This window comes from Catharus ustulatus, chromosome 2 (assembly GCF_009819885.2).
Source record: "Catharus ustulatus isolate bCatUst1 chromosome 2, bCatUst1.pri.v2, whole genome shotgun sequence".
Taxonomy (NCBI): domain Eukaryota; kingdom Metazoa; phylum Chordata; class Aves; order Passeriformes; family Turdidae; genus Catharus; species Catharus ustulatus.
This window is the reverse complement of record NC_046222.1, coordinates 18153269-18170239: the sequence shown is the minus strand read 5'-3', so window position 1 is coordinate 18170239 and position 16971 is coordinate 18153269. Positions and strand designations below refer to the sequence as shown.

Sequence of the window (16971 nt, the reverse complement as noted above, 5' to 3'; positions counted from 1 at the left end):
GATCAAGTCTCCAAAGAGATGAACCATCTGTGGCAGAACTCTTACAGCCAGAGATGGGCAGATCCCGTGTGAAAGTGGGATGCTGACAGTAACTAGTTGAAGCTTTGGATTTCTGAAGTGTTACTGTTTTTCCCTCCCAGTTGTAAAGAAGCAGCAAACCAGACTTCCAATACATTGCTAGATGTTTATTTGTTTATAATCTCCATTACATTTAAGTGATTGATTCGTTGTCTCTGTTTATCTTGTGGTATATTTCTGCATCAAGCACTTGCTTTAATTTGGTAGACATCTGAAGCACTTCAGTTTGTGGTAGACTACAGAGCAATATCCATAGATGTGATTGTAGAAACCTATTAGGTACTATTAATTGCAAATTTTTTAAAAAAACTAACTTAAACCTAAAAAAACCTAGTACTACAAAACCAACCCCTTCTGCAAAAAAAAATCCCCACAGGCAGCCAAGAATTGAATGTGCATAATTTTGTGTATACAACGGTTTTCCAATCATCCTTAATGTTATGCTGCTATCTGTACTGCTAAAATGGGTAAAAAATACTGAACACTGTTCTTTACATTGTGTTTTTGTTATCTTATTATTTTTTCACTACTGAATATTACCGCAAATGCTTTAAAAATGGTAACAATACATTTATTATGAAAGAGCCAACTAAATTGTATTTATGCTAAGTTGAAGACTCAAAATATGCTCTTATTTTGTACATGTTTAGACATGTGCATACACAGATCAGGCATAGTAAGGAAATCCAAGTGGAAACTTGAAGAATTGTCTTGATGTCACTTTTTCCTATGCAGATGTAGGCACAAGAACTGAAACTGGGGCTTGGAGTAAAGGAGCAGTCCCACATTCAATTCTTTCATTTTCTGATAAAATTTTACTTAAAATTGTCATTTTTATTCTACAGAGTTTAAATAATAACAAGATATTTGTGACTTTTCTTCCCACCCCCACAAAAACTTTTAGTTAAGCATTCTGATTAGGTCTGTAACTCCATGATTACATAGCATTGAGGAATGAAGGAAAATATCATACTGTTCAGCAAATAGTCTGCAAATGCAAGTTAATGGTTAACTACATTTAAGTCTGGAAATGATTGTATATTAATTACAGTTAATTATGAGACGGTACAAGCACATTGCCGGGCAATGTGCTCGGAACACACTGTAACTCAATGTATGTTTCAGGGAAAGGATTTGGGTATTGCCACCTCATTTTAGGACAGAAATACCATTCTTCACTACAAAAATCGCCAAAGGACCTTCATGACCCTGCCTTGTCTTAACATGCAGGCTTGTGTTCTTCAGTGTGCACCTCTAAAGAGAAATGAATCTATTTCCATTTGAACTGCAGTGATAACAACTTGCCCAGCTGTGTGGTTTGCTACCTGTGATTGGCCCCATAGAACAAAGATAGTTTCTCCTGATGGATTTTTTGGAGCCACTTTGAAACTTGTCCCTGTCAGCATTGCCTTTAGGCAACTCCTAGCATGCTGTGTTTTAGCTTCTGCGTATCTTCTGGCTGCACACCAAGCTGTGATATTTAAGAGTGTGCTCTGCTCCCCTCTGACTCTGCTCTTCTGGAGTAGCCTCTGTGAAATCAGGATTTTTATAGCCAGTTTCCCTTACTTTCTGCCCTTAATCAGAGGCTGTGTCAGGAAAAAAGTTTGCTTTCCAGATTTTTTTTTCAAGACAAAATTAATCTGTTCTTCATCCCGTGGTCTTTATCCTTTTTATAATATTACTACTAATAATATTTATCCTTTTTGGCTTCTGCCTTTTGCTGAAAGTCAGATTCTAAAAAAATCAGCTTTTATTATGAGAGACTTCTGTGTGCAACCCATCTCACCAAAGTTTCACAAGGTCTGCAGGAGTGCTGTAGCAAGTGGGAGCTCAAAGGCCACAGCTCTTAAGTCTTGATCTTGAGAATATTTACATGTAGGCATAACTTCTCCACCAAAGCTCCCTTCTGTTGACCTCAGGGCTGACTTGTGTATTTGAATTGGAGCCCAGATATTAACACTGGAGTGTCTGGTGACAACAGGAAGCAGGGAAGCAGGGTGTAAATGTACTGCTATGAAGGCTGGCATTCACCTTCCTTCCCCCAGGCTATTGACTGCCCATCCTGGTGGTCTGACTACTGTCCAGGCACTACTCTAGAAGGATGGGTATCTTCTGGAGCACCACTGGCATATTTGCCAACCCATGAAGACATCACAGGTACTCCAGTCCTTCGTACATGCTCACAGGTACTGAAGGACAGATTTTGGGAAACAGCATTCGTTTCTAAGTAACTTGACTCTAATTCAGAGTAAAAGTAACTTTTCTGAAGCTCTTAATAAAAAAGCAGTGATTACTGAAATCATTGTTAGGGTCATTGCTGCATCAATCTCGCAAGGCAGACATGATTATCCTGTTTTCTTCATTATGCTGGGGATACTCATGGTGCTGGAGCTCATGTGGCGGGATAGATGCAGGGCTGATGGATGATAGTGGTTGAGTTGGTCTGTGTGTGATACTGATGGAGGGGGAAATAATGCTGTGTTACAGCCATTTCAGGTGGCTTCAGTTCTGTCAGCATTCCAGTTAATAATGTTGTTTAAAAAACAGCTCTGAGGTATCTGTAAGTGCCTTTTATGAGGTGGGGAGAAAATACTTGCATACGTTTACAGAAGACGCTTTCAGTTACCACATATTAATATAAATACTTGCACCTCTGAGTGAGTGCACAAAGCAAGTAGTTCCTAAGATATCAACACTTCCTAAAAAAAAGGGGATGTTTTTCACCCTTTACAAGTTTGATTTGTTTTCAAGTGGTTTGTAACTGGCTGCTTGCTATTGCGGTGGAACTAATTTTGAGTACTTAAGGAATGGATTTTTTACATCATAAACAGCTACTTGTGCAGTGAATTTAAAGCTGATTTCTACTGTATAGTACAGAAACAAATGTATGACTTGGCAGTGGGGAATAATAATCCCTACCTGACACCTAATGCTCCTTGCTGTACTGCATTACTGTGACTCCTCACAGAGTAGTTAATAGGTGGCGTTTCCTGTTTTTCAGAAAGCTGGAATAGGATGTATGTCCTGGGTTGCCAACTAGATAGATAGTGGAGTAGGACCCTTTGAACACTTCCAGTGCTGTGTTCAGTCTTCCATGGCCTCTCAGCTTTTACAGGAAAAGTCAATGTGACCTGCAGCACCAAATATAACAAACTTCCTTATTTAAGATCCAGAGCTGGGGAAGACTGTAAAGTGGTGCCTGTTGACAGGTACATTTCCTTAAAGATTCCTGTGTTAGGAAGATTTTGCTCATACAGCTATCTTTGCAAAAGAGTGGGCAATTTCACTAAGCAGCGTCCAAACAGATCTGTTTTCACACATCTAAATGGGAAAAGTTTTTGGGAAAGCCATGAGGATCTATGTAGGCACATGGACCACCTGTCTTCTTGCCAGAAGACTGCTGCTTGATCCATGGTAAGATGATGCTCCCATCCCAGCATATTCCCTTGTTGTTGCACCCAAATTTGTGTGAGGGCTGCCTTGAAACTTGAGCTTTTTCCTCTTCTGCCTAATTTCCGTGAACCTGAGGAGGAAGGATAGGAATGTAAATATACTGAAGGCACACTCTGATCAAAATTGTCAACTATCCCAAAGCAATACTAATCTACACATTTATAGCAAGTTTATGTAATCTATTTGTAAAACTTGGTACCATAGTATAGTTTTAATGCTGTATTCCTGAGATGAAACAACAAAACCAACTAGAATTATTTTTACCTGAAAACAACTTTTGTAAGTCTAGTTTTAAATACGTCTTTGTGGACTTGCAGTCATACCTAGAACATCTTTAATTTCTTGAATTTAAATGTAGTGCTTCCCATTTTGAAATGAAATTGGACTGGAGAAGGGTTTGAGAAGAAAGCAGGCCTCACTCTCAAAGTCCCTGTGTTCCTTCCAATTAGTTTGAAAGAGAAATCTTGTTCGAGTGTTTTTTCAGTAAGGCCATTGACTCTCTCCCAGAGCTGATACACTGACAATGTATGTGGATACAAATACATTTGGAGAAGGATGGTTTTCTTTTCTTGTCATTTATGTTGATTGTAACCTTTCTGTATGTGGGTTAATCCTGCTGCTCTCAGTATGGATGGCTTTAATGGAAAGCCTGATAGAGGGTATGCATACAGTCTTGTAAAATGCCCACAGTAATGTGGGTAAATGTAGACCTTCTGAAAAACAAGTCTTGTCTGTACTAACTAGAAAAGTACTTTTCTGCCTTTTATTTGTACATATTTCTGTGCTTTTTCAGATTCTCAGACTGCCTAAAGTGTAAATTTTTAACTTTTTTTTTTCTACTTTAGGACTTCTGTTGGGAGTCAATCCAAAAAAGTTGAAGACAACTTGTTCTGAGATTTTATTTATTTTTGTACAATAAAGAAGAGACTGCAAAGCTGTTGACTGATATTGGAACAGCATGTTTGGGGGTAAAATTGAAGATGTGTACATAGTTATTTTTTAATATCTGATGCCCATTATTTAGTTTACCTTTTATAATTTGTTTAATCACAAGGTGTGAAAATAAATGTAGCCACTCTAGTTGATTTTAGAAGGTGACAGAGGCAATTCTGAAAAACTATTTCAGTGTTGAGTATTTTGCTGTGCTATGGTTTTTGACGTGGTAGTTTTCTGGTTTGGTGTTCTGGATGTTGTTTGGTTTTTGCTTCAACATTTTGTTCAGAGAGATTTTAACATTTTTTAATGTTTCTTTCCTTCTTCCCCTCATGCATCATCATTCAGTACCTAATAGTGTTCTGTAGGATTAGGAAGAATTAATAGTCATCATTTTTCTCTTCACTGTACTGTTTTCCAGTCTCTTGTAAAAGAGCTTTAATTTTTTAATACTAAAATCTGTCAGATGATTTAAAAACAAAACAATTGAGAATATTTTATCATTTTATTTCTTTCTGTTCTGAGAGCATATTCATTTCCAATTTATTTTTGGCATTTAAAGAAAACTGGATCAAGATAAGGATCCCATTGAGCTGAACACACAGACCTCAAAAGATATATTGTACTCCCAAGCACTAACCACCTGGAATCACAGTTACTTTAGGCTGTTAAATTCTGTGCTTATACTTCCAGGCATAGGAATGCTGCAGTGGTTTTGGACACCTGTCTGTCCATTCCACCAAAATGCTTCTGCAGAACTGGAGATGTGGCTTGAATGTGGTTGGTGTGTGGAGCAGCTACAAAAGCACATTGGTGGGAGGGAGGTGAATGTTCAGGGATTCCTGGCAAAAATCAGGTTAAAAAAAATGACAGGTTTGACTGCAGGCTGGTTATAGGGTTTCTATGACAAATCTGCTGAATGCAAAAGCTGAAAGAATGATAGGAATGTGCATTGTTTGTCCTGCACGATTCAACTGGGGAAGCAGAGTTAATTGGGTTCTTCCTACAGTTTTACTGTGCTTGATAAAGTTAATTTTAGGCCTGATGCTGCCTTGTCTGGCAGCTCTGCTATCCTGTTGGGCTGTGTGTAGGAGAAAGGGAAATGGGTCACATGCACAGAAACTGGTCTTGCAGACAAAACCTGGTGGGCAGCTTTGGTGACGCAGAGCTGAGGCTGCGATCTGTTTATCCGCTTGTTGTTCTGCTGGCTCGGCCCGGGAATAGGACTGGGAACTAATGCTGGGACTCTTTCTGTCCTTAAACAGAGCGCTGACAGGGAGCCTGTCTGCTGAGTCAGGAAATGGCAGGTTTGCATCACTACTTCTAGCACTGCCTACTGAGGGAAAGGATATTTACTCCTAATGCAGTTTTGTGTAAATACACTTTCTCCATATTTATTAGTAAATAGCAGGTTGGCAGTGTGGAATTTTTAATTTGGAACAATCTGCTTAATTTATTTAGTTAAATAAATCCAGTTGAGATTTTTAAATGGTTCAGAATAATAAAAGAGTATATGTGCCTTCCTGCTGGAGTTAAAATACTTCTTATTACTACTGTTTGCAGAATTTGGGACATCAGTGTATTGATCTATTTATATGTATTTTTTAATAACATGCAGGTTGATGTTGCAAATAAGAAGACTGGAAAATTTAGCAAGAAAATGTGTCTTTTGAAGTGTAAAGTAGCAGTATAAAGGATTTCACAGAAAGCTTACATTTCCTTCTTTTGTGGTCTCTTGTTTGTTCAGGTTATGTATTATGTATATCTATAAATCTAAAAGATAATATATATATGAAGTTTTTCACTATATATATTTTTCATCTTGCATATTAAACAGGAGGCCTGAGAATTTCCCCTCCAGGTGCTGAGCTTTACTTCTACAAGTTAACATCTGAGCCCTTTCCAATGTTTTTCTCTTTGTAACTTCATGGTTCTGTCAAACTTTGGCCAGAGTGTTCTAAGCTGGAAGAGACCCACAAGGATCATTAAGTCAAGCACCTAAGGGAATGCTGGATTCTGTGCTCTGTTATGCCCTATGTACAGGCACACTTGGGCAGTGTCAAGGACAAGAGTCCTGCATCTCTGCAAGCAGCTCTGTAGACTGCCTTTGGAAAGTTTGGCAAGGCAAAGAGGCTGGGCCCAGGAGTTGAGAATAGTCTGAAAGAGCCCAGGAATGCACATAGGGAAATATGAGTGGTTTTTCAACTTCCTTTTCGTAGCTGTGTTTGTAAACATGTCCAAGCTATATCAGCCTGCAAGTGAAAGTAACTTCTGCTTATATAGATAATGCTAGGAATTAGTATACCTTATGCCAGGCTTTGTCTTAAAGAGAGATTTTGTTTCGTGAGAGAATTGGCCTATGAAACTCAAGGTTTTTCTTTTGAAATTCTTTATCAATTAGGTATCAGAGCAGCTTTTTTTACTACTGATCATATTCTCCCCAAAGGGAAAAGCTGTGGAGAAAGGAGGAAGATTTCTTTTGAAACTCAGAATAAACCCACTTTCTTCTCAGTCCTTTCTCAGTCTCTTTCTTGATGTAGCGTAAAGCAGGTAGCAACAACCTGTCCTAATTCCGGTAGATCCATGAGCAAGTCAGTGGGCATAGCAACACTGCTATGCCTCTGTTACTTTCCTTTTTTTTGTCTTTTTTTCTTTTTTTTCGCTGACCCTCTTAGTTTTAAAGTATCTTAGGACTTACCAGGCAAGATTTGGGATCCATTGAGGGGGAGAGGGGTGATGGTGAAGAGCATTTCACTTTTCTCGCTGATATACTCTCTGTATGATTTTCAGACAGTCCCTGTGGATAAGCCCTTGAGAGCTGGGGGGAACTGCATTTTCCGGTTTGTGTAATTCCGTGCTATACTCAGTATCATAAAATACACTATGCTGAGTTGGGATAGTTCTCGGATCTCTGGCTTCTTGGAGAACCTTTTCCAATTGGAGGTTGATTTCTGTGTCAGATACTCTTTTAAAGCTGTGAGATGCTTACGTCAAGGATTTTGTTGCTTGAGTATTTGGAGGCCATATGTGAAACGTAGAAAGTTTTGGTATTGTACAACTCTCTCCTGAAAAAAGCTTTTTCCTGGAGGATCATGCTTGATGCACCAGTGAGCCAGTAAATGAACCTGAGCCTCTGCTGTGACTGTTGTGAGCTACAGGGATATGCCTTCAGGTTTGCTTGCACTTCCCACATGTTTGGTGGCATTTCTCAACTTGATCTCCCTAGCCTACACTACTAGCAGGCTTGGTCGTTGTTTTCATGCTAAGCAAACAGGTGAGGAGCATCCTGATGAGCCTTGGGAGTGGCCATTCACCTCACAGTTACCTGTGTCTCCATAGTACTTCTGTTTCCCCTGGAGAGGGTGCCTGCTTGGATCCTGGGGGTCTCCTGAGCCCTTAGCTCCAGCCTTGAGGAGGCACCTCTAGCTTGCAGCACTTCCAGACTATAATGTCTTCACCAGGAATAACCTCTTTACTAGAGGTTGATGGATACCTCAATACCTTGAATACCTCACTAACACTGGATTTAGCAGCAGTTGCCATTCATCTGAGATTCCTGATGGGGGGAAGAAGGCCAGAGGCAATGGTTTTAGAGCTCAGGGTGCGCAAGGATTTCATCAATACCATGGGTCAGATCCTCTAGGTACTGTGAATCAGTGTAGTCAGCTGGAGAAAGTGGCCTTGCTGGGGTTGTGACCTGTGACTTGAAATAGGTAACAAAATTAAAAAATGTACTGGTTAGTTATGGCATCTAATACTGTCTCTCTGTTCAGGAAGATGCCTGCTTCTCCATTTTCCTCCAACTCATACTTGTGACTTATATCTTAATATTGTCTTTAATTAAGCCTCAGCCAATGTAGTATTGTGCCATTCTCCTTTAAGCATAAGTCGAGGTGTGCAGGGCACACACAGAACTCCAGATAATCCTTGTTTGCTTTTGACTCTGGGCAACAACTTTGTTGAGTTAGGATGAATTGGATCACCAGTATCTGGCCGCCATCTGATGATGTGTCTGAGCCTTTTAACAGTGTGTTCAGTCATGAACAAATGGTTTGTATAATGTGTTGCTGATCTGCAGCCCTGTATCTCAGACTTCAGCTGTAGTAGGAGCTGTCTGTTTCTATGGCAGTGGGCAGCCTACTGCAGTCACTTAGCAGGTGCTGCTGTGTCCCCTTCGTGTCATCATTAAGAGCTGGCTGTTGTGTTAGGTACATGGCCAGGCATGTGGTGGCACACACCATGCAGAGTTTTCACCTATGGAGAATTCCTGATGGTCAGTGTTCTCTGGAATGTGGACACTGGTGGGTGTTACAGTGTGAGCACCAGTCTGGTGCTCCCGTGGGATCTGCGTGTAGCAGATCACTAGATAAGGGTGTTTTGTTGGTTGGGTATCTGCAGCTTCTGCTGGGAGTGCTGTTGTCCCAGTAGTGAGGTAAACTGAGCAGACTCGATAAATCCACTTTCTCTGAATTTCCTCCTTTCAAATCTCCTATCATTTGACTTTCATAAGGCAAAAATGTGCTTGACCTGGCTTTTGCAGTAGGCCAAAGTGCACGTGTATAGTCAGCTACACAGCTCAGCTGCTCAAGTTGCAGTAACTTAGTCCTGTTTCTAAGCTCATAAATCCATTTAACCTGAATCAAAGCAGTGAACTCTCTGAGTGATTTGTCTTATGAGGCTTCAACTTTGTGGATTCTTCCATCAGAAATCAGCCTGGTTTTTGTGACACATGGGCGGCCACATGTCATGGATGTAAATTCCAACATTTGGTACAGTTGTTTTCCCCTGGCATCCTCTGGGCTTAGTGGTGCTGAGGAACAAGCCTAAGCTATCTGAGAGTAAACAAGTCTGGCTGAAATAAGAACTGAAAACATCAGAGTTAGTTTTAGTTAACTGTTCCTGTGTAAATAAGGGCTTGTTGTATATGTAAGATAACTTCCATAGCCTAAAAAGTAGGAAATTTAAAATTCTCTTTGCTGATGTGAATTTCTGTAACAGCTTGTGAAAAGTTACATGACACAGGTAATCCAGAGAAAGCAAAATGTCAAATACCAAACACTCAGAGTGATGTAATTGCTTTCTAATCTGATATAGAGCTTGCATATAGTGCATCTTAACACTGAGCTCTAGCAGGCTCCACCATAAATGGTCTTCTGAGATGCATCTTGTTAGGATTTAATGTCATAAAGCAATTCATAATTCAAAAGAGTCTCTTTCTCTCTCTCTCTCCAAGGGTAAAATTCCCCTCTCCTGGTTCTTGTAAATATCTGTATACAGTAAAATAAACAAGTTTGATAGAGGTGCAAAATGCAGAAGTTGTACATGTTAAACTGTATCCCAGCTGTTTCAATTTAGTAATTTCACTGTATGTATAATACAACAGAGTAGAAAGCATGGTTTCTGGCAAATTACTTATTTTATACTTTCTCCAGTGAGACTATTTTAAAACACTCTGTATTTCAGTATGCTTTTATTGTGCAAAGCAATAAGAACTGCATTACAACTTTTTTAGATAGCAGTTAAAAAAATGAGCAAAGTCAGTCTTTCTTCACTAAATACCCATTCAGAGTGATAACAATGCATATAGGATGCTCAGTTATAGTCTACAGAATGTGAAATTACAAACCTGAATGTATTTTATTTGTCCTGACTTCTCTATTTTATGTATCTTTGGCTTTGCTGGGGACAGAATAAAGTCATAGCGATTCAGTAGAGATGTTCAGACATTATATAAGCTGTAAGTTTGCTTTCGCTCTTTCTGGATCTTTCTCCTTCGATAAGATTTTTTTTCCATACCCTAGTATAGGTATTGTAGGTCATTATCTGCATTGTGAAGGATACTTTTCCATGAAGCAGGGAAGGCACAATCTCAAATTGTCTGAGGTTGAATAAGAATACCTTTTGAATACAATGGTGTCAGTAGTTCAGTAATGGTCTGTATTCCTACCTCTCATGCATGCTGATTTAAATTAGCTTTGAGTCTAAGCTTGGTGTAACCCTGTATATTTGTATATGATTTCTCTGGCATCGTAATAGAGACTTTTGGGCTTCCTTGGCAAAACAAGACAAGGAGATGGAAAAGAAAGTAACCTGGGATTTTTGTTTGGTTTGATTGCTTCTCTTCTCCAGAGAGATGGCTTTGTGGGTCTGAGTTTTTGAATGTGATGATTACCGCACTCAGCTTGTTTATAATCTTAACTGTGAGGATACTGTTGTCTTTTAATGAATGTCTAGGAAGAAACCTAATTACTTAAAAGCACAGCTTTTTTAATAAGGAGATGTTTTCTCATGCACCACACTGTTTTCTAAAGATCTCTCTGAAGTTGAACACATTAAATTCAAGTCTACAATGCTCTGTAGCACAAAGACCTAATAAGATCTTGGGATTTCAGGAGACAACCTCTGGAGTTATGCCTGGAGTTGTCCTGATAATTGCAGATACGAGTATACTAGGTGTGATGTTACTTGCATAGCAATAACTGATGGCACTTTTTATTACAAAAAAAAGTGTTCTCCAAGGTGTGCTGTCCAGTATATCTGCTGTCACATCCCCACTCTCCAGACACTCTTGTACCAATCTCAGAGCAAACATCTAAACAATAACTGGAATGAGTTAATCTTTAGGGCCTTTTTGTTTTGGTTTGTTGGGGAAGTTTTGTTTGTTTGTTGGTTGGTTTTTTGTTTGTTTTGGGGTTGTTGGGGGTTTTTTTTCTTATTTATTATGCAGCTTCTGCTTTCCTGATGATTTTAGGTTGCTTTGGAGTCAATTCACCACTGCTGCAGGTGTGAGTCTTGCAGATGGGAAGATGTGCAGAAGCCCTAGCTTTAAGCCCTTGGAGAGAAGACTGGCAGTGCTCTGGGAGTGGGCTTTGTGGAGCAAATGGGGCCGTGTATTGCCCCAAGCTTGGCATTGCTGTGGAGGCAGCTGAGGCTATTTCAAGTGAAATCTCTGCTGACTTCCGTGACGTAGGAAGAGCGCTGAGTTATGTAGTGAGGAAAGGAATCTGCAGCATAAAAACCCTCAGTGCCTCGAGGTTGATGCTGTAGCTGGAAGCATTTGTCAGCCCTGCTGTGCAGATGTCCCTCTTGGACACTGGAGGTTTGCCCACACTCCTTGTCCTGCAGTCCCTCGTGCAGGCAAGGGAAGGGCCCAAGATGCTGTTCCTGGTGTCTCTAACTCTGTTTTCCCCAGTGGTAGCTGCAGGCAGGGATGTGGGTGACAAAGCCACTCACCTGCCATGGGGTAGTGTGATTGAAGGAATGCTGAAATGGCAGCTGCTGTGTTGACTGAGGTGTTTTCAAAGAAATCTGCATTCATAAGGACATAGCAGAAATAAGGAGACCTGGCAGTTACTGTTGGGTGCATTGTGGGGTGTTCATTATTCTTTATTCATCAGCACTGGGTGGTCAGTGTCCTGTGCATCTGGCTTCTGCTTCCCTCTGTTCCAGGTGATGGATGAATGCTCTGAGCAAGGCAAAGTTTGAGGGAGGGTTGATGGGAAAATAGTTTTTCTTCTGCAACAAGTGAGTTCACTGCAGAAAAGTCAAAAGGTGGAAGGTAGCTGTTACTGTTCTGCTCTGTGGTTTAAATCTCTCTGCTATGGTTCCTGCAAACAGAATAGAGAGTCTGATCAGCTTTCAAGAAAAACTAAAAGCAGATTTGCCACATTTAAGTAAACCAAATTTACAACAAATAGGAAGTATCTTGTGATCTGTGATTTCACTGTATCATTTACTATTACTTGGACATGATCAATTCCTTAAATAAAAGCTGACTGTGCAGTAAATCATTATTAAAAAGATAACCCTCAATGATATTGCTGTACCCTCAACTGAAGAAAATGAAAAATTCTCCTCTACTCAGAGATTCATTCCTTAAATGTAGAGGAAGGGGTTTCACTAGCAATTATTCTCTTTACATGAATAGTTTTGTATTGATAGTTTCATTTCAGTAAACTATATTTTGACTTGTCTGTGGGCACAGCTGCCACTTCTCTTGTAGTAGAGCAGCTGGATGTAAAACCTTGAGTTTATGACCTGACATGTATACACAGTTAGATGTAGATATATCTTGTCTAAACCTGTATCTGTATTTCCATCTAGGAATATCTGCATAAGCATAATAATATAGTTTGTAAAGCTCATTAAAAGTTTGGAGACATTCACAAGTACTTAATTCTGTATGTGTTAAATAATCAGCAAAGATTCCCAGTACTGATCAAAAGAACTAAGAAAAACAATATTTCCACCTTTGTTTTTCTGTGGTTATAAAGATGAGAAGATAAAACCCATAAAGCTTACCTGTAATCTTAACTATCCAATCTTGTTTGAGGTGTGGCTTACTTGTGAAGTGGCTTTTTTATGTTGGCTGGAGGTTTATTGTTTTGGCTTTTCTGTGCTGGAGAACTACAGGAGCAGTTTTCACCACCTAGCTAGAGCCAGACTGTTCGAGTTTTTTTCATGAAGCCACTTCTTCTTTGACTGTTGGTTAAGAAATGTGAGTTTTAAATAGGTGACAATATAAACAAAATGGGAACCCCAAGTTTAAATAATCCATTTTACAAAGACAACTTCTCCTTTCAGTTTTTATGGGTCTCTGGTACTTTCTTGGTGGTTCTCCAGAAAATCCTGCCAAAAGAAGATCTAATGAAACAGTGCAGGGCAATATCTTGTACTTGTGGAACATTGTTTTTGACTACAGCTCTTCCAGTTTACAATTACACTTAGTATTTTTGAGGTGTACAAGGCATTATTCAAAAAGAATAATGACAACAAAACCCCAGATTAAAAGGCAGATGTTTTCCACACTTTTCATATTCACTCACACATTTTCATACACGCTCAAAGAGCTGAATCACAGACCATGGGACTTGTCAGCAGAGGGAACCTGTGTTTTATGTGTTAGTGCTCCCTTTCCAGACCTCAGCGTTTCCTAGGAATGCCTACGTCAAATGTTTTCCTACAGTTCTTTTTTTTCTTTTACTTTTTTTCCTTAAATAATCCCTCTGACTGGTTGTGTTGTACTGGAAGTTGCTGTTGCTGCCATGGGTGGTCCTGAGGCATCCTTCTTTTCAAGAAAATATTCAGTGTGTAAATGTTTTTTATTGAATACTTTGCCTTACATTTTGGGAATCTGCCTTTGCGGTTTTATGTCTCTGGACTTCTCCTGCAGGAATAGGCCTGTGCACTGGAAGTGTGAATTAAAGATAATTGACTGTGGAAGTGGTGTACTTTTTCCTGTGAGTTGACTTTGCCCTTGTACAGAGAATGTTTACAATGATGAGAACTCATTTGCACTTCCTAAGCTTTACCCAAATGTTTGACTTGTCGTAATTTAACTGATATAAAGCAAACTGAGGTATTTAATGCCAACATCAGAAAGCTTTACCAAGAGCCAGTTTTCACAAATCCAGTTTTAGTCGTGGACTGGGATGAGTCATTTAACCTGATGCAATGAAAACAGAAAAGATGCTGAAGCACAGACGTGTGAGTTCATCTTCCACTTTTCATGTTCCAGAGGAGGAATTTTCCTATCTGGATGAAATTTTTAAGCTGTCTGCAGTGTAACTTGTAACTTCATTAAAAATCCCAAATAGCAAAAATTCAGGATGGTGTTGATATTGGTCATGGAAAAACAGGTCCTTAGAGCTCAGTGAACTAAAGAAGTCTCTCTTCTGAGTTCATACAGTAGTATGAAGAAGGTAGGGTTGATCAAATAAGCTGGTACATCCACAGTTAAGTCTGCTTCTTTCCTTCACCACAACATTGCAGTTTACGTCAGCAGAGGAACTCAGGTCATAGATAATGACCATAGGTGGTGGGATGTACTCATTCCAGGAACATAAGGAATAGTAAACTGCATAACAAGTATTTGCTTGTGTTCAGAAGCCTGCCATCACCGATACCCAGAGTATTCAGGAGAAACTCATCTGTTTACCCAGTCTTTTGAAAATGTTGGATACCACATGGACATAAGTTTTTGAAAGTGATGAGAACCTAAATGAGTTGTGGTTTGTTGGCTCATATTTTAAAAACTTTTCATTAATTGAGTTGTTTTTTTGTTTTTCATTTTTTTTATTTGTTTAGTAAATGACAAAAAGGGTCCAGCATTGTGAGTAGCATTGCATTGTGAACAGGAATCAGAAGATGAAGACAAAGGACCACTCAGTGTTTCTTAGTTGCTGCTTAATGACGGGTATGTGTTTGCGTTCACATACGCATGAAATCCACCCATTCTGAGAGGGCTTCATTAAGGGCCCAGCCTTTAATAAGCAAGAATCCACAGACATATTTGAGAGCCTTTTGTGTTCCAAAGTGATCTTCCAGTTAAAATGTCTTTAAAAAGAAAAGAAAATTCTTTCCCTGCTTCATGTACAGGTTTCTGCAAACCTGTACTACTCATAGAAGGAACTGTCTCAGATGATTTCAAGTGTTTGATTCTTGAGTGGACTGGCAAGTCTCTTGCAATGAGATTCTTTGTGTCACCATTTAAGGCTTGTGAAGGAGCTGGGCACTCCAGAGATTGCTGCCAAATTAATTATCCTGTGGCAATTCTAGAGTATTGCAACCTGTTTTCTCCCAAAGTGCAAACTGTGGCAAACAGCAAGTTATTTTAAAAATGAGATTGGAAAGTCATGTCCAAGCTTATTGATGTCCTTTGGAATCTTCACTGTTTCTGATGAGTTTTTCTGAGCAAATTGTGTGGTTGTTTGTCCAGGTACTTACCAGCTTGTCAGGGATCTAGACTTTCGGGGAAGAGTTGTTTGTGTTTAAACCCTTGAGCCTAGAACAGACTTGTGAATAACCTGTCCACTGAAGACATCGCAACATGGCAAACATCTGGATTTTAGATTTTGTTCATTAGGTGCCACACATTATTTGATGAGGAAGCTCACTTGCTTCCTCTTGCTCTCTTGCTTGCTGAGGTTTTTTTAGAACTTGTCTCAGAATCACAGTAATTTCTTGCTCTTCCTCCTATTGAAGAGCAATCTTTTCAAAAATTTAGAATGTAAAGGAAAGTTTGGACTAAATTGGACTCAAATTTTCAAGCACATTTAAAACAGCTTGCCATGTTTAGATTTCATGGATTTTTAGGTTTTTTTTAAAATGGGGCAGAGGTGTTTGCAAACTTCAGTTTGTAGTATTGGGTGGCTTCTTGAAAGAAACAGGAAGGGTTGAGGCAAACTAGCTGTGCTGCTTGTTCTCCAGATACCAGTATTTCCAGCTCTTCAGCATTTGGAGTCACTGGCAGCCAGGTAGTGTGGTTGTAATCTCAGGTCACCACAGGTCAAATGAAACAGGGTCATCATTCTTGTGGATCATGCAGGCAGAAGAAATCAGACCCTGAGGTGTTTAATTGTGCTCTAAGGCACTAAGAAACATCTGGGAAACAGCAGGGCTGACTGGCCTCTGCTTGGTCACTGAGAGGACTGTAGTACTGGTGCTCCTGGAGGTCACTTCTAGGCATGTGGAGAACAAGAAGAGAACAGGAAACAGCCAAACAGGAATCTACTATGGGAAAATTCTTCCTGAGTGTGAAGAAGCAATGGAGAGAAAAAGCTCTTGGCAAAGGGAGAGCAGAGGACTGTGTTTACTTTGATGGTACCAAGTTTTTTTATGCTTTCATTAGCATCCCTGGAGCCAAATTGAATTCCCCCTAGATGGATTGTTGGATAGACTGCAGTGTGTGAAAAATTGGCTGAGCCAGTATTGAACTGGCAGAGAGTTATTGGTGGTGTTCCTTAGGGGCTCGTACTGGTGTCAGTGTTGAATATTTTTATTGGTGATGCAAATGACGGGTTGGAGTGTACCCTCAGCAAATTCAAAGGTAACACCAAATTGGTGGAAGTAGTGGATTACAGGAGCTGCCATTCAGAGAAACTTGAGAAAGTTGATGTGGGCTAGCAGGAACCCAATAAGTTTCACAAAAAGAAAGGCAGAAAACAGCTTTGCAGAGAAAGACCTGGTGATCGTAATGGGAGTATGTTGACTAGAATTCAGCAGCAAGGCCTTGTAGCCGCGAAAGCAAACTGTAGGCTGGGCTGTGTGAGCAGGAATGTAGACAGCAGGTTTAGAGAAGGGCTTTCCTGCTCTGAGCTCCTGAGACTTAGTACCTGTACAGAGCACAGTAAAGGATCATTCAGGGAATTTGGTCAGAGCACATGACATAGCAAGAAAGGCTGTGAGTGAGAACTCCTTGTGTTTCACCTGAGAAGGCTGAGGAGATGCTCCACTTGACTCCCAACTATCTGTAGGGTCATTCTGAAGAAGAGGAGCCTAGACTCCTTTCAGAGGTGCACAGTGAAAGGACAGACATGAGGTGATTGTCAGGTGTTTCAGGTGGGGAAATTTGGGTTGAGCACAAGGAAAAACACCCTCCATTGTGAGAGTGGTGAAAGAGCTGGTGGGTTCTCTATCTCTCTGTATCTATGGGTATCTCTATCTCTATACCTGCTCAGGTGGGGTCCTGAGCAGTATGGTTCAGCTTTGAAGCTAGGTCTGCCTTAA

At 40.0% G+C, this 16971-nt stretch overlaps 1 protein-coding gene across 8 annotated transcripts in view; it reads left to right on the top strand.

The window, feature by feature from the left end:
- The window catches only part of BBX (BBX high mobility group box domain containing), a 144283-nt gene that overhangs the window by 44487 nt on the left and 82825 nt on the right, over positions 1-16971 (top strand). Inside the window, exon 3 of one of the 8 annotated variants that reach the window (XM_033053609.2) lies at positions 14551-14659. The exons of the other annotated variants lie outside the window; for them this stretch is intronic. The gene's annotated coding sequence lies outside the window, so the exon portion shown is untranslated. The remainder of the gene's footprint in view (positions 1-14550; positions 14660-16971) is intronic. 8 annotated transcript variants of the gene reach the window in all.